The 14,707-nt window shown below is 42.4% G+C and overlaps 1 pseudogene; it reads right to left on the bottom strand.

Annotated features, from left to right (window-relative positions):
• Nucleotides 1-420: 420 nt before the first annotated feature.
• LOC142246661 (RNA-binding protein FXR1-like) lies at nt 421-4,263 on the bottom strand (annotated as a pseudogene).
• Nucleotides 4,264-14,707: the final 10,444 nt, after the last annotated feature.

The following is a 14,707-nucleotide window of genomic DNA, read 5'->3' as shown; positions in this document are numbered from 1 at the left end:
GACCCGGCCATTAAAAATCTCCAATAAAGGGTTAAAAAAAAAGACACCACACAGAGAAAAAATAGTTTAATAGAAATAAATAAACAGACACACTTAGAGACTCCATGTTCATTACTCCCTGTCAGCCCTCCACAATCCATGGTTTTCTGTCTTCTTTCTCCTTCAAGCCATGCAGCTCTGCTAAATCAGACAGCACTGCATGGGAGGAAGACGCTGCTGCTCCCCGTGCAGTCTATTCACTCAGTGAGAGTGAGCAGAGGCTGCAGGCTGTAAGCGGTGACGTCACCACTGACAAGCGGGTTACCATAGCAACGGTTCTCCGATTACGTGATTCCCGGTGCCGCTGCGGGCTGTAAGCGGTGACGTCGCCGCTGACAGGTGGGTTGCTATAGCAACCTGAGACACAGTCTGTCACTCTCATTAAGCCTTTTTTGGTAAATGATCCTCTTCCTGACTCATCATACCCATTGGGTAAGCCCCTTTGTCAGACCCCTTCCTCAGTGATCGTCTCCTAGGTACTGTCCGGTCTGTTTCTAGCTTATCTAGTACCTTATGGAGCCACTGTCTGGGTCCTTCAGCAATGAGCTGATGGAAGATTTGCCACTTCTAGATCCTCTGCATTCTCTTTTTGCAGACCTACTATGGCCTTTTCTCTCTAGCAGTTTTCGTGTGTCTCTCTGTCAACAAATTTCTCCATCTTTCTCAGCAGCTAGAGACCAGTCACTCGATTCACCCATTCCTTCAGACTCAGTTTCAGAGGGCTTGGATAGCTTAGCCCTTGTACCATGTGTAATTGGGTCCTCTATGACCTCAGCTGCTTCCACTGCAGGATCTTCTTCCCTTGACAGAAAAGGCAATACGTTTATCAGATGCATCACACCTCTCTTTCTCTGGGCCCCATCCTGAAAGCGGTCACTACCTCATAAAACTTGACGAAGTTGTTTCTTAATCTTCCGTCCTTCCAGTTTTAACTCCTTCACCTCTTCTAGCTATGCAATATGATATTATAGAAGTACCTTTACTGTACCTGTTCTATACTACTGTACCAACACTTTCCTTTATTCCGGCAATGGCAACTGGAATCATACCACCTTCTCGGGGTATCTTGGCTTCCGACCTCATCACTCTACTGAAACTGCCCTAAACAAAGTCACCAATGATCTACTAACCGCCAAAGCCAAGCGACTCTACTCTATCCTCCTCCTCCTGGACTTGTCCTCTGCCTTCGACACAGTAGACCATTCACTCCTACTACAGATTCTCTCATCTCTGGGCATCACAGACTTGGCCCTATCTTGGATCTCCTCATACCTAACCGACCGAACTTTCAGCATCTTCCATTCTCACACCACTTCTTCCTCATCTCGCCCCCTATCTGTCGGTGTCCCCCAAGGCTCAGTTCTTGGACCCCTGCTGTTCTCCATCTACACCTTCGGCCTGGGACAGCTCATAGAGTCCCCCTGCTTTCAGTATCATCTCTACGCTGATGATACGCAGATCTACCTCTCTGGACCTGACATTACCTCTCTACTAACCAAAATTCCACAATGTCTGTCTGCTATTTCATCCTTCTTCTCTGCGCGATTCCTAAAGCTTAACATGGACAAAACAGAATTCATTGTCTTTCCTCCTTCTCACTCATCCCCTCCAAGAAGCCTTCCCATCAAACTTGATGGTTGCTCACTCTCCCCAGTCTCACAAGCTCGTTGCCTTGAAGTAACCCTCGACTCTGCTCTATCCTTCAAGCCACACATCCAAGCCCTCTTCACCTCATGCAGACTACAACTCAAAAATATCTCCCGGATCCGTGCTTTCCTTTACCAAGATTCAACAAAAACACATCCATGCCCTCATCATCTCCCGCCTCGACTACTGCAACCTCCTGCTCTCTGGCCTCCCTTCCAACACTCTTGCACCCCTCCAATCTATCCTAAACTCTGCGGCCCACTTAATCCACCTCTCCCCTTGCTATTCCCCAGCCTTGCCACTCTGCCAATCTCTTCACTGGCTTCCCATCGCCCAACGACTCCAGTTCAAAACATTAACCATGACATACAAAGCCATCCACAACCTGTCTCCTCCTTACATCTGTGACCTAGTCTCCCGGTACCTACCCGCACGCAACCTCAGATCCTCACAAGATCTCCTTCTTTACTCCTCTCTTATCTCCTCTTCCCACAATCGCGTACAAGATTTCTCCCGTGCCTCCCCCATACTCTGGAACGCTCTACCACAGCATATCAGACTCTCCCCTACTGTGGAAAGCTTCAAGAGGAACCTCAAGACCCATCTCTTCCAACAAGCCTACAACCTACAATAACCCTCAGTCCAGTACACCACTGCGCAACCAGCTCTGTCCTTACCTATTGTACCATCACCCATTCCCTATAGACTGTAAGCCCTCGCGAGCAGGGTCCTCTCTCCTCCTATACCAGTCTGTTATGTACTGTTAATAATTGTTGTATGTATACCCTCTTTTACTGTAAAGTGCCATGGAATGAATGGCGCTATAAAAATAAATAATAATAATAATTATGCCTTCCAATTCTGAGTTTCACAACTTTGGTTTTATGCATGAACTCGTGGATGATTTTTTTATTCTTCCAACCATTTTCACAACAAGATTTTTGAGAATCTGCATGAAATCTTCCACAAATTCCAATAAATTCCAAGCTCTCTTCAATGCTTCTGCAGTCTCTTCATAAGTTCAACATGTTCCTGTAACTTCTTCAAATTTGATTGTTGTGATAGCCGGGAATTTTTTTGCTTGCTGAACATTGCATCTCTGTGTATATATTCCGAGCCAAATTAAATGTCTTCTCACTACCATAACTTCTTAAAATGCTGTGGTCAACAGCTTCATATGCTTTGTGTCTGGCAGCTTTTCATTCCTTTTCATGATCATCCGCTTTGTACAAACACATCATAGGTGCATGTTGCTCATAATAACCACCCACTTCTTTGTGGCTTCACTTGTGTGATGCCCCCAGAGCTTGGGGCACTCAGTCTCGAGCATGGGCGACACTCAGGGAGATAGTCATGGTCGTGGCCGGTGCCCGGTCCCAGACCCTGGGGGTCGATCAGAAAATAAAACAGGGATTGAAAATAAAAAGGGGGATTGTAGTGACTATGCCACTTGCGGTGTGCGGCCAGATTTGGCTTCCGCTGGTGCAGAGTTCTGCTGGGACTGATGGAATGTGCAGCTCTGATGACTTGGGATCTCCGCAAGTAGGGCTCAGCCCCGGCAGGTGATGATGGTGGTAATAGGGTTTGGAGCTGGTGTTGCGTAGCAGTGTGCCAGCAATTATTCAGTCCACACAAGTGCTGCGGTTGATGTCACTTTACTCACGGTAAGAGGGTGCAGCCGCCTGGTACTGTCTTCTACCAAGGTGGACTCCAGGGAATCCTTTCTTCTCAGACTCCCGTGCCAGTACCGTGTCATATGAACCCTTCCTGCACCTTCAGTTTTGCCAGAGATTAACAGACAGAACCTGGGTTGAGCTCAGTTACAAGCCCCAGGCTACACACAGGTACTCAAGCAGCTTCGGCTCCTGCCAGCTCTGGGGCTGCCACGCCACCAGACCAACTGACTTCTCTGGCCCTTCATTACTCTTGTCCTCTGCTCCTCTCTGCCCGCTCCTCTTGTCCACCCAACACCGGTGGCCAGGCCAGGCCCAGTCCTCACATCACCCAGACTGCGGGATCCACAGAACTCTCCCTTTAACTTCTAGTTCTTCTCACACCTCGCTTCAGACTCAACTCTTTCTTGTCACAGACTTAACTGAACTCACTTCCTGCCAGTTCCCTTCTACCACACCACTGTCCCCTCCCCCTGCTGGGTCTCCCCCCACAGATTGGATGCCCCATTTAACCAATGAGTGCCCATCCCTGTCATCTGTTGCTATGCAGTCTCCCAGCTTGGTTCTGGGGTGTTGTTAGAGGCTGTTACCGACACCGGAGTCCCTAGAATCCAGGATGGGTAGCACACCTCTAGGAAATGCATTACCCTGTGGCAACCTGGTGTCTCAGGGGCGCTACTCTTGCATACATTATAATCAGTTGATTTGTCTCTGAGGTAAAGTGCACTCTACATGCTCCTACGGCTTTCTTGAATCCTTTATGCATTGTCTCACTGGCACAAGCTTCTCTTAAGTCTATGGCCACATCCACAATGAACTTAAAGACCAGTCAGACTCCTTTACCTTCAAAGCATTCAGACAGTTCCTTGGGTCTTTCAAACTCATATTTGACCATCTCACGCATTCTTAGCAAAGCCTTTACCTTTTCAGTTGAAGTCTCCTCAGGTTTAGCCACTGCTGCAGAGTGTTTGGGTTTTGCATCAATTTTGACCTCTGGTTTCTCACACTTCTGAGCTTAGTCAATCTCTATATTTTCAGTCTTGGCTTTAGCATGTTCAGTTGAGCTCTCAGCTTCTGATGATAGCTCTGGTCCAGACTTTTCTTCCTCAATGGCACTCTCCACTTCTGCAGATTCGGCTGCCTCTCGGGTCTCCACCACATCATTTTCTGCCTTCTCTTGGGTCTCTGCAACCTCAAAGGTTTTCTTGCATTCCAACTCTTTAGCCTCAGGTTCTTTGTAGTGTTCACCATGTTCTTTTTCAGATTTCTTTTCTTCTTCTGCCAGGATATCACACCCCATAGCACTATACGCTTTTACTTCCAGAGTTTCGGCACTGTTTCCACTTATATCAATGTCTGGGGATGCTCGATCACCATCATGCACTTTTAGATCTTTGAGGATTTTTCCGCCACCAGCGTTCTCCAGGATCTCATCTCCTATAGTGCTTTCACAGATTTCTTCTCCTATAGTACTCTCGAAGATTTCTTCTCTTACATCGCTCTTGCAGATTTCTTCTCTAACAGTGCTCTCCAGGATTTCATCTTCTACAGTGCTCTCCAGGATTTCTTTTCCTATAGCGCTCTCCAGGATTTCTTTTCCTATAGCACTCTCACCCAACAGATCATCAGCTTTATACTTAGAAATTGTACAGGAGACCAATGCAGCTTCCTCAGTTAGCTTTTTTTTCCATGATTTCATTCTGCTGATTTTCCTTTATCAATATGTGTCAATTCAAGCTCAGATTCCTCTTGCAGCACATTTTTCTCTGCATCTACTCCAGCGGTTTTGACTGGCAACATGACTTCATCCTCATTCCTTACCAACTCAGAGTCTTGATGAAGATCCCCATTTTGAATGGAAGCACTTGACATTGTCTCTTCCTTAGTTATATTTTCAGAGGGTGAAGCTTCTTTTGCCCTTCTGCACCTGTTGCATGTCCAGCAATGGGAGGAACATTTGCCCTCTTTGTTCAGATCCTGTTTACTGTACTCTCCTTCTACTTTACTAGAGCTACAGTCTAACTTGGAGTCATCATAACTCACACTGGTACACTGGAATAACAAGTCCCCATTTAATGGGTTGTCAGCCCCCTTATCTGGAGCTACCCAGATTTAACAGTCACACTAAAGTTTATTTTTTTATCCATCATGTCGCTAAGTTGGGCATGTCAACCATGTTCTTTGGTCACCCCTATCTTAGGACTGTCAAATTTTAGGAGTTGCTATCTCCTCCTTTTTACTCTCCAATATACAATCTGGAACCTCTTCAGCCTCCTGTGGTGCGGCTTTCTTAAGGTTTTGTCACACACAGCGACGACGACAACGACGTCGCTGCTACGTCACCATTTTCTGTGCCGTTGCAGCGACGTCCCGTCGCTATCGCTGTGTGTGACATCCAGCAACGAGCTGGCCCCTGCTGTGAGGTCGTTGCTCGTTGCTGAATGTCCTGCTTAATTTTTTCGTCGGCACTCTCCCGCTGTGAAGCACACATCACTGTGTGTGACAGCGAGAGAGACCGACGAAATGAAGCGAGCAGGGAGCAGGAGCCAGCGTCTGTGAGCTGCGGAAAGCTGTAACCACTGTAAACATCGGGTAACCAAGGGAAGACCTTTCCCTGGTTACCCGATATTTACCTTCGTTACCAGCCTCCGCCACTCTTGCTGCTAGTGCCGGCTCCTGCTCTGTGCACATGTAGCTGCAGTACGCATCGGGTAATTAACCCTATGTGTACTGCAGCTAGGAGAGCAAGGAGCCAGCGCTAAGCAGTGTGCGCGGCTCCCTGCTCTCTGCACTGTGACATGTAGCTGCAGTACACATCAGGTTAATTAACCCGATGTGTACGGTAGCTAGGAGAGCAAGGAGCCAGCACTAAGCAGTGTGCGCGGCTCCCTGCTCTCTGCACATGTAGCGACGTTATGATCGCTGCTACGTCGCTGTGTTTGACAGTTAAGCAGCAATGATAACAGCGACTTACAAGGTCGCTGTTACGTCACAGAAAATGGTGACGTAACAGCAATGTTGTTGTCACTGTCGCAATGTGTGAACCCAGCTTTAGGGCCATTTCAGCTCTTATCTGAAAAACTGGACACTTTCCTTTGCTCCCACAAGTCCTTAAATTATCTCAAGTTACGGCCTATTATAATTGGATATGGTAAGTCTGTAACTACACCAACATCCACAAACTCAAACAGCTTGTCTGTCTTAATGACCACTCTTGACACTGGATATCCTTTCATGTCCCCTTGACTGCAGCTGATTTCCATCTTCTTTTATGGAATCAGGTAGACATTGAGTTTGGCACTCACCAGGGTCACAAAGCTCACCGAGTCTAAAAATCCAGTCACACATTCTCCATTAACTTCTACGGAGCACATTCTTGGTCCCTCATTGGAATGGTAGTCTTTACTGAGAGCAGAACTTGCATAGAACAAACATTGTTATCCCTGGCTACAATCCATTGGTCCATTGATTAGAGTACATTGGGCTGCTGTATGGCCTGAGCAGTGACATTCCACACAGATTATGTCCTCACCTGAGTTATTTGGCACCACTGCAGCCACCCTTTTGGTCTTATAAGTTCCACCCCTTTCTGGGTAACCAACCCTTGGGGATCTTCCTGGGCTACCTGTATCCATACTGGCCCAACAAAGGATTGTATAAATCGGTCCATTATCACTTTATCAAGACTCATTGTCAGCAACTCTTGTTGCTGTTCCTCCCTCTGCTGTCGCCGACTCTCCAGAGCTCTCCACCTGCTTGTCCCCTTTAGCTGCTCATTGACCTGCACCAGCTGGCTCCACAGCTTCTCGATCTTGTCCACCTGCACTGGCTCCACCAGAAGATCCTGCTGCCACTGTTGCTTCGCTTACACAGCTCTGCAACACTCCAGAAGTCTTCGTGGACCCACTGATCCACTGCAACCAACAATGTGCAACTGCTACATGTGCCTCCTGGAACACTGCCAGCACTGTAGCATGATATGTGGTGAGGAAACTCACTCTGCTTGCTTCTCAGTTGTATTCAGGTAGGCACAGGAGGCACTTTGAATGAAGCTTCCTGGCTGCTTTATTACCACTTCACAAAGTATGCCCCAAGTACAGAAAATAAACGGCATTTCAGTGCAGGAAAACAACATACAAGTCAAATAAAGCGATACTTCAGTGACAGTCCAGTAAGTCCCAGCAAAGAGACTTCTCACAGAAGGCCTTCTTACCTCTGCACACTGACACTGGTCAGTATACAAAACCCTCCCTCAGAGGTTTGTTCCATGTTAAACTGTGTACATAATAACATTATAAAGTATTCCTCCCATACGGTAAGTCCTGAAATGAAAATAAAAATAAAATGTCAGAATTGCTGTTTTTTGTTGTTTTTTTTATGAATGGAGTAAAAAAATGAAAACTTGAATGTACTAGTCCTATTGGATTTTCTTTTCCTGCTTTTTTGTACATTTTACGGAAAAATTAATGGTATCTTTTAAAATGCAGCACAATATAAAAAATATGTCATGGCTCTTGACTTGTCAAGACTGGGAGCAAACAAGAAGACATTGTCTAGAATACAAGTCAGGTTTATGCGAAATGGAAAAAGTTCAAGAAACTTTTGTAGCCTACCAAAAAAACTATAGTCTATGGTAGTTTTTGTTTAGGAAACCTGAAGCCAACACCACAAGAAACTATCAGCCAGAGTCACACACAGGGTACATGACCATTTTGTTTCTATCTTTAGGTTTTATCTGTTAAATGGCCCCAGTGTGGTCGTGCTTTTACACATTGCATATTTACCAATTTATGCTCCTGCTCATTTCATTTGGTTTTGCTATAGTAATATGCTGTAAAGTGTAAAAAATAATAACATCACACCAATATAAGCAAAAATGGCTTTAACATTTTTATTCTGATGAAAATATAAAAACATTTTCTTTTCAACCTAATAAATTGTCTTTTGTATCCTGCCTTCTAAACAGTGAATAACCTCAGCATTCTCCATCTGCTAAATTACAGTTTTGATCAAACCTTTACTCCCCCTCACTACTGTTTTATTCAGCCAAATTTAAATAAATGTACAGCAATCACTTTAATGGTTTTGGAATTCAGAAAGAAAGAGAGCGTGGAGTTTCTTTAAATAATCATTAGCTGTAAAATGGACTTGATTGACTTCTGAAAGGCCAATTTTATTGCCATTTAAATTATTTTGAATCAATATGAGGCATTAACTGGACTTGTTACGCTTAGAAATGAATTAAAGTCTTAAAAGCTACATTTTTTAATGTTGAATAATTGCGTATTGTCTTAAAAGATAATGGGTTGTTTGCTAGGCATTAGCATTTGAAGAATCTAAACAAAATGCAATGCAACCACTTTTCAATCTATAGCATCATGTTCCTATGGAAATTTACTATACAAGAAAGTCCACTTTTAAATTCATTCATCTTGTTATGTCAATGTAGGAAACATTTTTCACACCACTTAGGTAATAGACAACACTAGTGGCTTTAGACTATCTTTGTTTAAAATTTCGTTCTTAATGATTTGATATTTGAATTCGAAAGCTGACTCACCTTACATGTGACAGCTGGAACTCAAAATTACAGATATAGACATTGTGCAATTTATAGCAGAGATTTAAATGTTGTGTAGAAAATCTCAGGACATGTCGACTTATACTTTTAGTTGTATATTCATTTTATACCTTAATCTTATGTATGATGGAGCCTCTTCTGTTTACGTGTAACATGGTGCAGGGCGTTAGCCGTGGACGAGGGTCTTGCTTTCCATGTCTCAGTACGCTCCAGAAAATTGGAGATTTTGGGTGTTTTGTACACCGTGTGCAGAATTATTAGGCAAGTTTTATTTTAGAGGATTTTTTTTTATTATCGATTAACCACTATGTTCTAAGTCAACCCAAAAGATTCATAAATATCAAAGCTTAATATTTTTGGAAGTTGGAGTGGGCTTTTTTAAGATTTGGCTATCTTAGGAGGATATCTGTTTGTGCAGGTAACTATTACTGTGCAGAATTATTAGGCAACTTAATAAAAACCAAATATATTCCCATCTCACTTGTTTATTTTCACCAGGTAAACCAATATAACTGCCCAAAATTTAGAAATAAACATTTCTGACATGCAAAAACAAAGTCCCCAAAAATTAGTGACCAATATAACCACCTATCTTTATGATGACACTCAATAGCATACCATCCATAGATTCTGTCAGTGGCTTGATCTGTTTACGATCAACATTGACACTCAACAGCAGCAACCACAGCCTCCCAGACACTTTTTCCGAGAGGTGTACTGTTTTCCCTCCCTGTAGATCTCACATTTTATGAGGGACCACAGGTTCTCTATGGGGTTCAGATCAGGTGAACAAGAGCGCCATGTCATTATTTTTTCATTTTTTAGACCTTTACTGGTCAGCCACACTGTGGAGTAGTTGGATGCATATGATGGAGCATTGTCCTGCATAAAAATCATGTTTTTTCTTGAACGATACCAACTTCTTCCTGTACCACTGCTTGAAGAAGTTGTCTTCAAGAAACTGGCAGTAGGTCTTGGAGGTGAGATTCATTCCATCCTCAACCCAAAAAAAGGTCCCATAAGTTCATTTTTGATGATACCAGCCCATACCAGTACCCCACCTCCACCTTGCTGATGTCTGAGTCAGAGTGGAGCTCTCTGCCCTTTACTGATCCAGCCTCTGGCCCATCCATCTGGCCCATCAAAAGTCACTCTCATTTCATCAGTCCATAAAACCTTTGAATAATCAGTCTTAAGATATTTCTTGGCCAAGTCATGATGTTTTATCTTATGTTTCTTGTTTAAAGGTGGTTGCTTTTCAGCCTTCCTTATCTTGGGCATGTCCCTGAGAATGGGACAGCTTGTGTTTTTTGATATTCCAGTAATGTTGCAGCTCTGAAATATGGCCAAACTGTTGGCAAATGGCATCTTGGCAGCTTCATGCTTGATTTTCCTCAATTCATGGGCAGTTATTTGCGCCTTTTTTGCCCAACACGCTTCTTGCGACCCTGTTGGCTATTTGCCATGAAACACTTGATTGTTCAGTGATCACGCTTCAAAAGTTTTACAATTTCAAGACTGCTACATCCCTCTGCAAGACAACTCACAATTTTGGACTTTTCAGAGCCCGTCAAATCTCTCTTCTGACCCATTTTGCCAAAGGAAAGGAAGTTGCCTAATAATTAAGCATACCTTATATAGGGTGTTGATGTCATTACACCACACCCCTCCTCATTACAGAGATGCACATCACCTGATTTACTTAATTGGTAGTTGGCTCTCAAGCCTCTACAGCTTGGAGTAGGACAACATGTATAAAAAGTATCATGTGATCAAAATACTCATTTGCCTAATAATTCTGCACACATTGTATGAGTTAGTACACTGGATTCTGTGGATAGCTTCACCTTCAGGCTGTCCGCATTGTTACGACATCAGACCCCTCTGTCCTGAGGATGAGTAAACCAGAAAAGTGGATAAAAACAAATTTCTCTTCCCTCAAGGATAAGTGTGGGTACAAAGGGTAACATAAGTTGTACGTTTAAGCTCTCTTCTGCATAATAAAGAGGCATGAACATTGTAGCTTTGGGTGACAGCACTTTTCTTGTGAACATTAAACAAGCAGTCCAGTAAAAGTGAACCTTTATCTTCACCACGGGGCCAATGTGTTCCTCTTTGAGCCCTGTACGCAGACTACCTGCTGTGATCCCTTACAAGGACCACTCCTTGAGCGCCATTATAACGGCATCGGCGGTAAACATTTACTTACCGGCTGATACCAGAAGTCACACGACGTGATCACGTGACTTCCGGTGGTTTTCATGGTAGCACAGGGTCATGCATGTGATGACTCCTGTAGCTCACATGAAATACTTTTGGTTTCACTCAGACCGGAGCCGAAGCAGTAAAGGAGCGTATCTGCTGTTTACAGCTGTATAGCTGTGATCAGCAGATATGGCAGAGCGATTGGATTGCTAATCCTTATACTCCCCTAGGGGAACTAGTAAAATAAAAAAAAGGAAAAAAGTTTTAAAAAATTAAAAAAAAACCCTAAAAGTTCAAATCCCCCATTGAAAATTAAAGGGTTAAAAAAATAAAAAATATACACACATTTGGTATCCCCGTGTTCAGAAACGCCCAATCTATCAAAATATAAAATCAATTAACCTGATAAGTAAACGGCGTAGCGGTAAACAAAATTCAAAATGCCAAAAGTACGGTATTTGGTCGCCACAAATTTTGCGCAAAATGCAATAACAGGCAAGCAAAACATAGCATCTGCGCATAAATTGTACTTTTAAAAACATGAGCTCGAGAAGCAAAAAATAAACCATCACTGAACTAAAGATCCCGAAAAATGAGAACGCTACGGGTCACGGAATGTGGTGTAAAACGTGCACCCTTGTATAAAAGTAAACCTAACCATGTTTGGTGTCTACGAATTTGCACTGAACTGAGGCATCACACCTACATATCAGTTTTACCATATACTGAACACAGTGAATAAAATATCTCAAAAACCATAGTGCTATCGCACTTTTTTGAAATTTTTCTGCATTTGGAATTTTTTTGCTGTTTTCGAGTACACTATATGGTAAAACTTATGGTTTTATTGAAAAGTATAGCTCGCTCAGCAAAAAATGAGCCTTCACATGACCATATTGACTGAAAAATAAAAAAGTTACGTCTCTCAGAAGAAGAATGGCGAAAAACCCCCCAGAAAAAAATCGGCCGGTCATGAAGGGGTTAATGATTAATTAACATGATGTCTTCCAGCTTTTCTTCTTCAAAAGTGTGCGAACCTGACCTACTCGGTTAAGATCCCGGAAACATTATGTCCAAGATCTTTAAAGCAAGGGGTTCTTAGCCCAGTAGTCCATAAATTTGATTTTAAAAAAATTAAACATTTGAAAATTGCAAATATTTAAACATTTTCGTCAAATTTCCAATTTTTTCACCAATTAAAGCAAAAAGTATCATCCCAACTTTACCACTAACATGAAGTACAATATATCAAGAAAAAACAGCCTCCGAATCACCGTGATACGTTGAAGCTTTCCAGAGTTATTATCTCATAAATTGACAGTGGTCAGATTGTAAAATTTGGCCTGGACATTAGGGACAAAATTGACTTTGTCCGTAACACATTAAAGTAATTTTTCTTCAACCTGGCACTGCCATCCACGCTCAACAACAGTTCTTAAGACAAGGATACAGTCCATAAAGGACAAAGCCCAAGGTTGAATGGGGAAAAGTCCTTATATGAGGAAACTTCCTTCAGTAATGCATGAGCCCTTAAAACCAGCAGATAAGAGTGAAAATGAGCACAACAAAACTTCAGACCTCTCATTAATGAGGGCAATAAAACAGTCCTCACAGCCTGGGCACGTCCTTACGCATGGATGACAATACAGATGACAAATCATCCATTTTTTTTGTGGGTGAGGATTGGATGATTTTCATTATCTGGGTGTGTGAATTTAGCTTTATTTTGTTACATTTTTCCCTGGGGATTTTTTTTAATTCCTCAAAAGAGAAAATGGCAGAAAAAAAACTAAAGCTTGAAGCAGCTGCATGTTGAACACATATACTGAACTATAGCCAGTGTACCTTACTGACAAAGACCTTTTTTTTTTTAAATCTAACACGACACTATGTGGAAATAACTTTAAAATAATACTAGTCATCCAAGTCATATTGAGATATTTTTTTAAATTGCTATTGTACTGTGTATAAATAAAATATATCTTTGTACCATGTTAGCCAGTATAGATAAAAAAATTGTTTAAAAGAACTGAAGTCCTCAGTGGTTGATACCTTTTAATGGCTAACTGAAACGATGGTAATAATTGCAAGCTTTCGAGACTACTCAGGTCTCTTCATCAGGCATGGTATAACACAAAATTAACACGGTACAAAGATATATTTTACTTGTATCAAAATGGAGGATACCTGAATGTACCGCATCTTTATGGAACTAAAGTTACTTCTGAAGAAACGCGCACAACTGGACAGCGACATATTCTAAGTCCTGTTGTGTATAAATATGTGACTCTTCAGATTTTGTGTTATACCATGCCTGATGAAGTAGTCTTGTGTTATACCATGCCCTGAGTAGTCTCGAAAACTTGCAATTATTACCATCTTTTCAGTTAGCCATTAAAAGGTATCAACCACTGAGGACTCTCTGTTCTTTTAAACAATTTTTTTATTGTACTGTGTATATTGTGAATTGGGTTCTCCTGGGTGCAGCAGTGCAATGCATGTGGATGCAAACTCCTATTTTTGCATACAACAGGTCCCAGAAGGGAAGGACAACTATATGACTTTTGGAGAGTGGTTTTAGTTGGATTACATATTGGTGCCAAAGCACTTTTGTTGAGTCTCAGAGATACCAGTATTGTGGAAACTCTCCAGCAGCAGCTACATTTTAGAAGCTTCAACCCCTTTTGCTATCATTATTCTAAGACGTCGTAATTCTTCAGGGTTATAGTGGCATTTCTAATATACACTGGAGGCATGTGTAAGCTTTTCAGAGTGCATAAGTCCATTGCTTCTTGTTAACCACCTAAATGGTATTAGCAGGGAAAATAGAAATGTTTATGACCACAATAAAAAACTACTTAAGATGTGTTTTTTTCCTGTGACCAAAGAGAAACATATATTTGATGTATATATGTATTTTATATTTTTATAAAAAATATTTCTATAAAAGTATTTTTTATTTTAATTGCCATGGTTCCTATCCTTTAACCTTTTGACCCCCTAGCCTGTTTTCACCTTCATAACGGGCGATTTTTTGCAATTCTAATGGACTGCGACAATTCCGGGGTGTCAACGAGCTGCTATTTTAAGGCTGGGGAAGGCCCAATAACCATGGGCCTTGCCAACCTTAGAATACCAACCCCCAGCTGTCCGCTTTATATAAGCTGGGTATCAAAACTGGGGGTGATCGCACGCCGTTTTTTTAAATAATTTATTTAAATAATTAAAAAAGCCTCATAGGTTCCCTTGTATTTTGATACACAGCTAAGACAATACACACAGCTGGGGCTGCAGCCTGTAGCTATCTGCATGGTGTATCAATATACGGGGGACCCTGCAACATCTTTTCAAATACTTTATTTATTTTTCCACTCCAAATCCTGCCCCAGACAGCTACTCTGAGGGCAGCTAATCACAGACGCCAGCACACTGGTAGTCTGACTTCAGCTAATCAGAGATGCTGTCACAGAGGGTGAATGGTGGAAGTAGTATATATGCATGAGATCTAATGAGCAGACCTGGAAGTAGTGTGACAGCCATGGGAATCTCACTAACTGTAATA

This window comes from Anomaloglossus baeobatrachus, chromosome 7 (assembly GCF_048569485.1).
Source record: "Anomaloglossus baeobatrachus isolate aAnoBae1 chromosome 7, aAnoBae1.hap1, whole genome shotgun sequence".
In the NCBI taxonomy this organism is placed as follows: Eukaryota; Metazoa; Chordata; class Amphibia; order Anura; family Aromobatidae; genus Anomaloglossus; species Anomaloglossus baeobatrachus.
The sequence above is the reverse complement of the archived record's forward strand: the minus strand, read 5'-3'. Positions and strand labels throughout refer to the sequence as shown.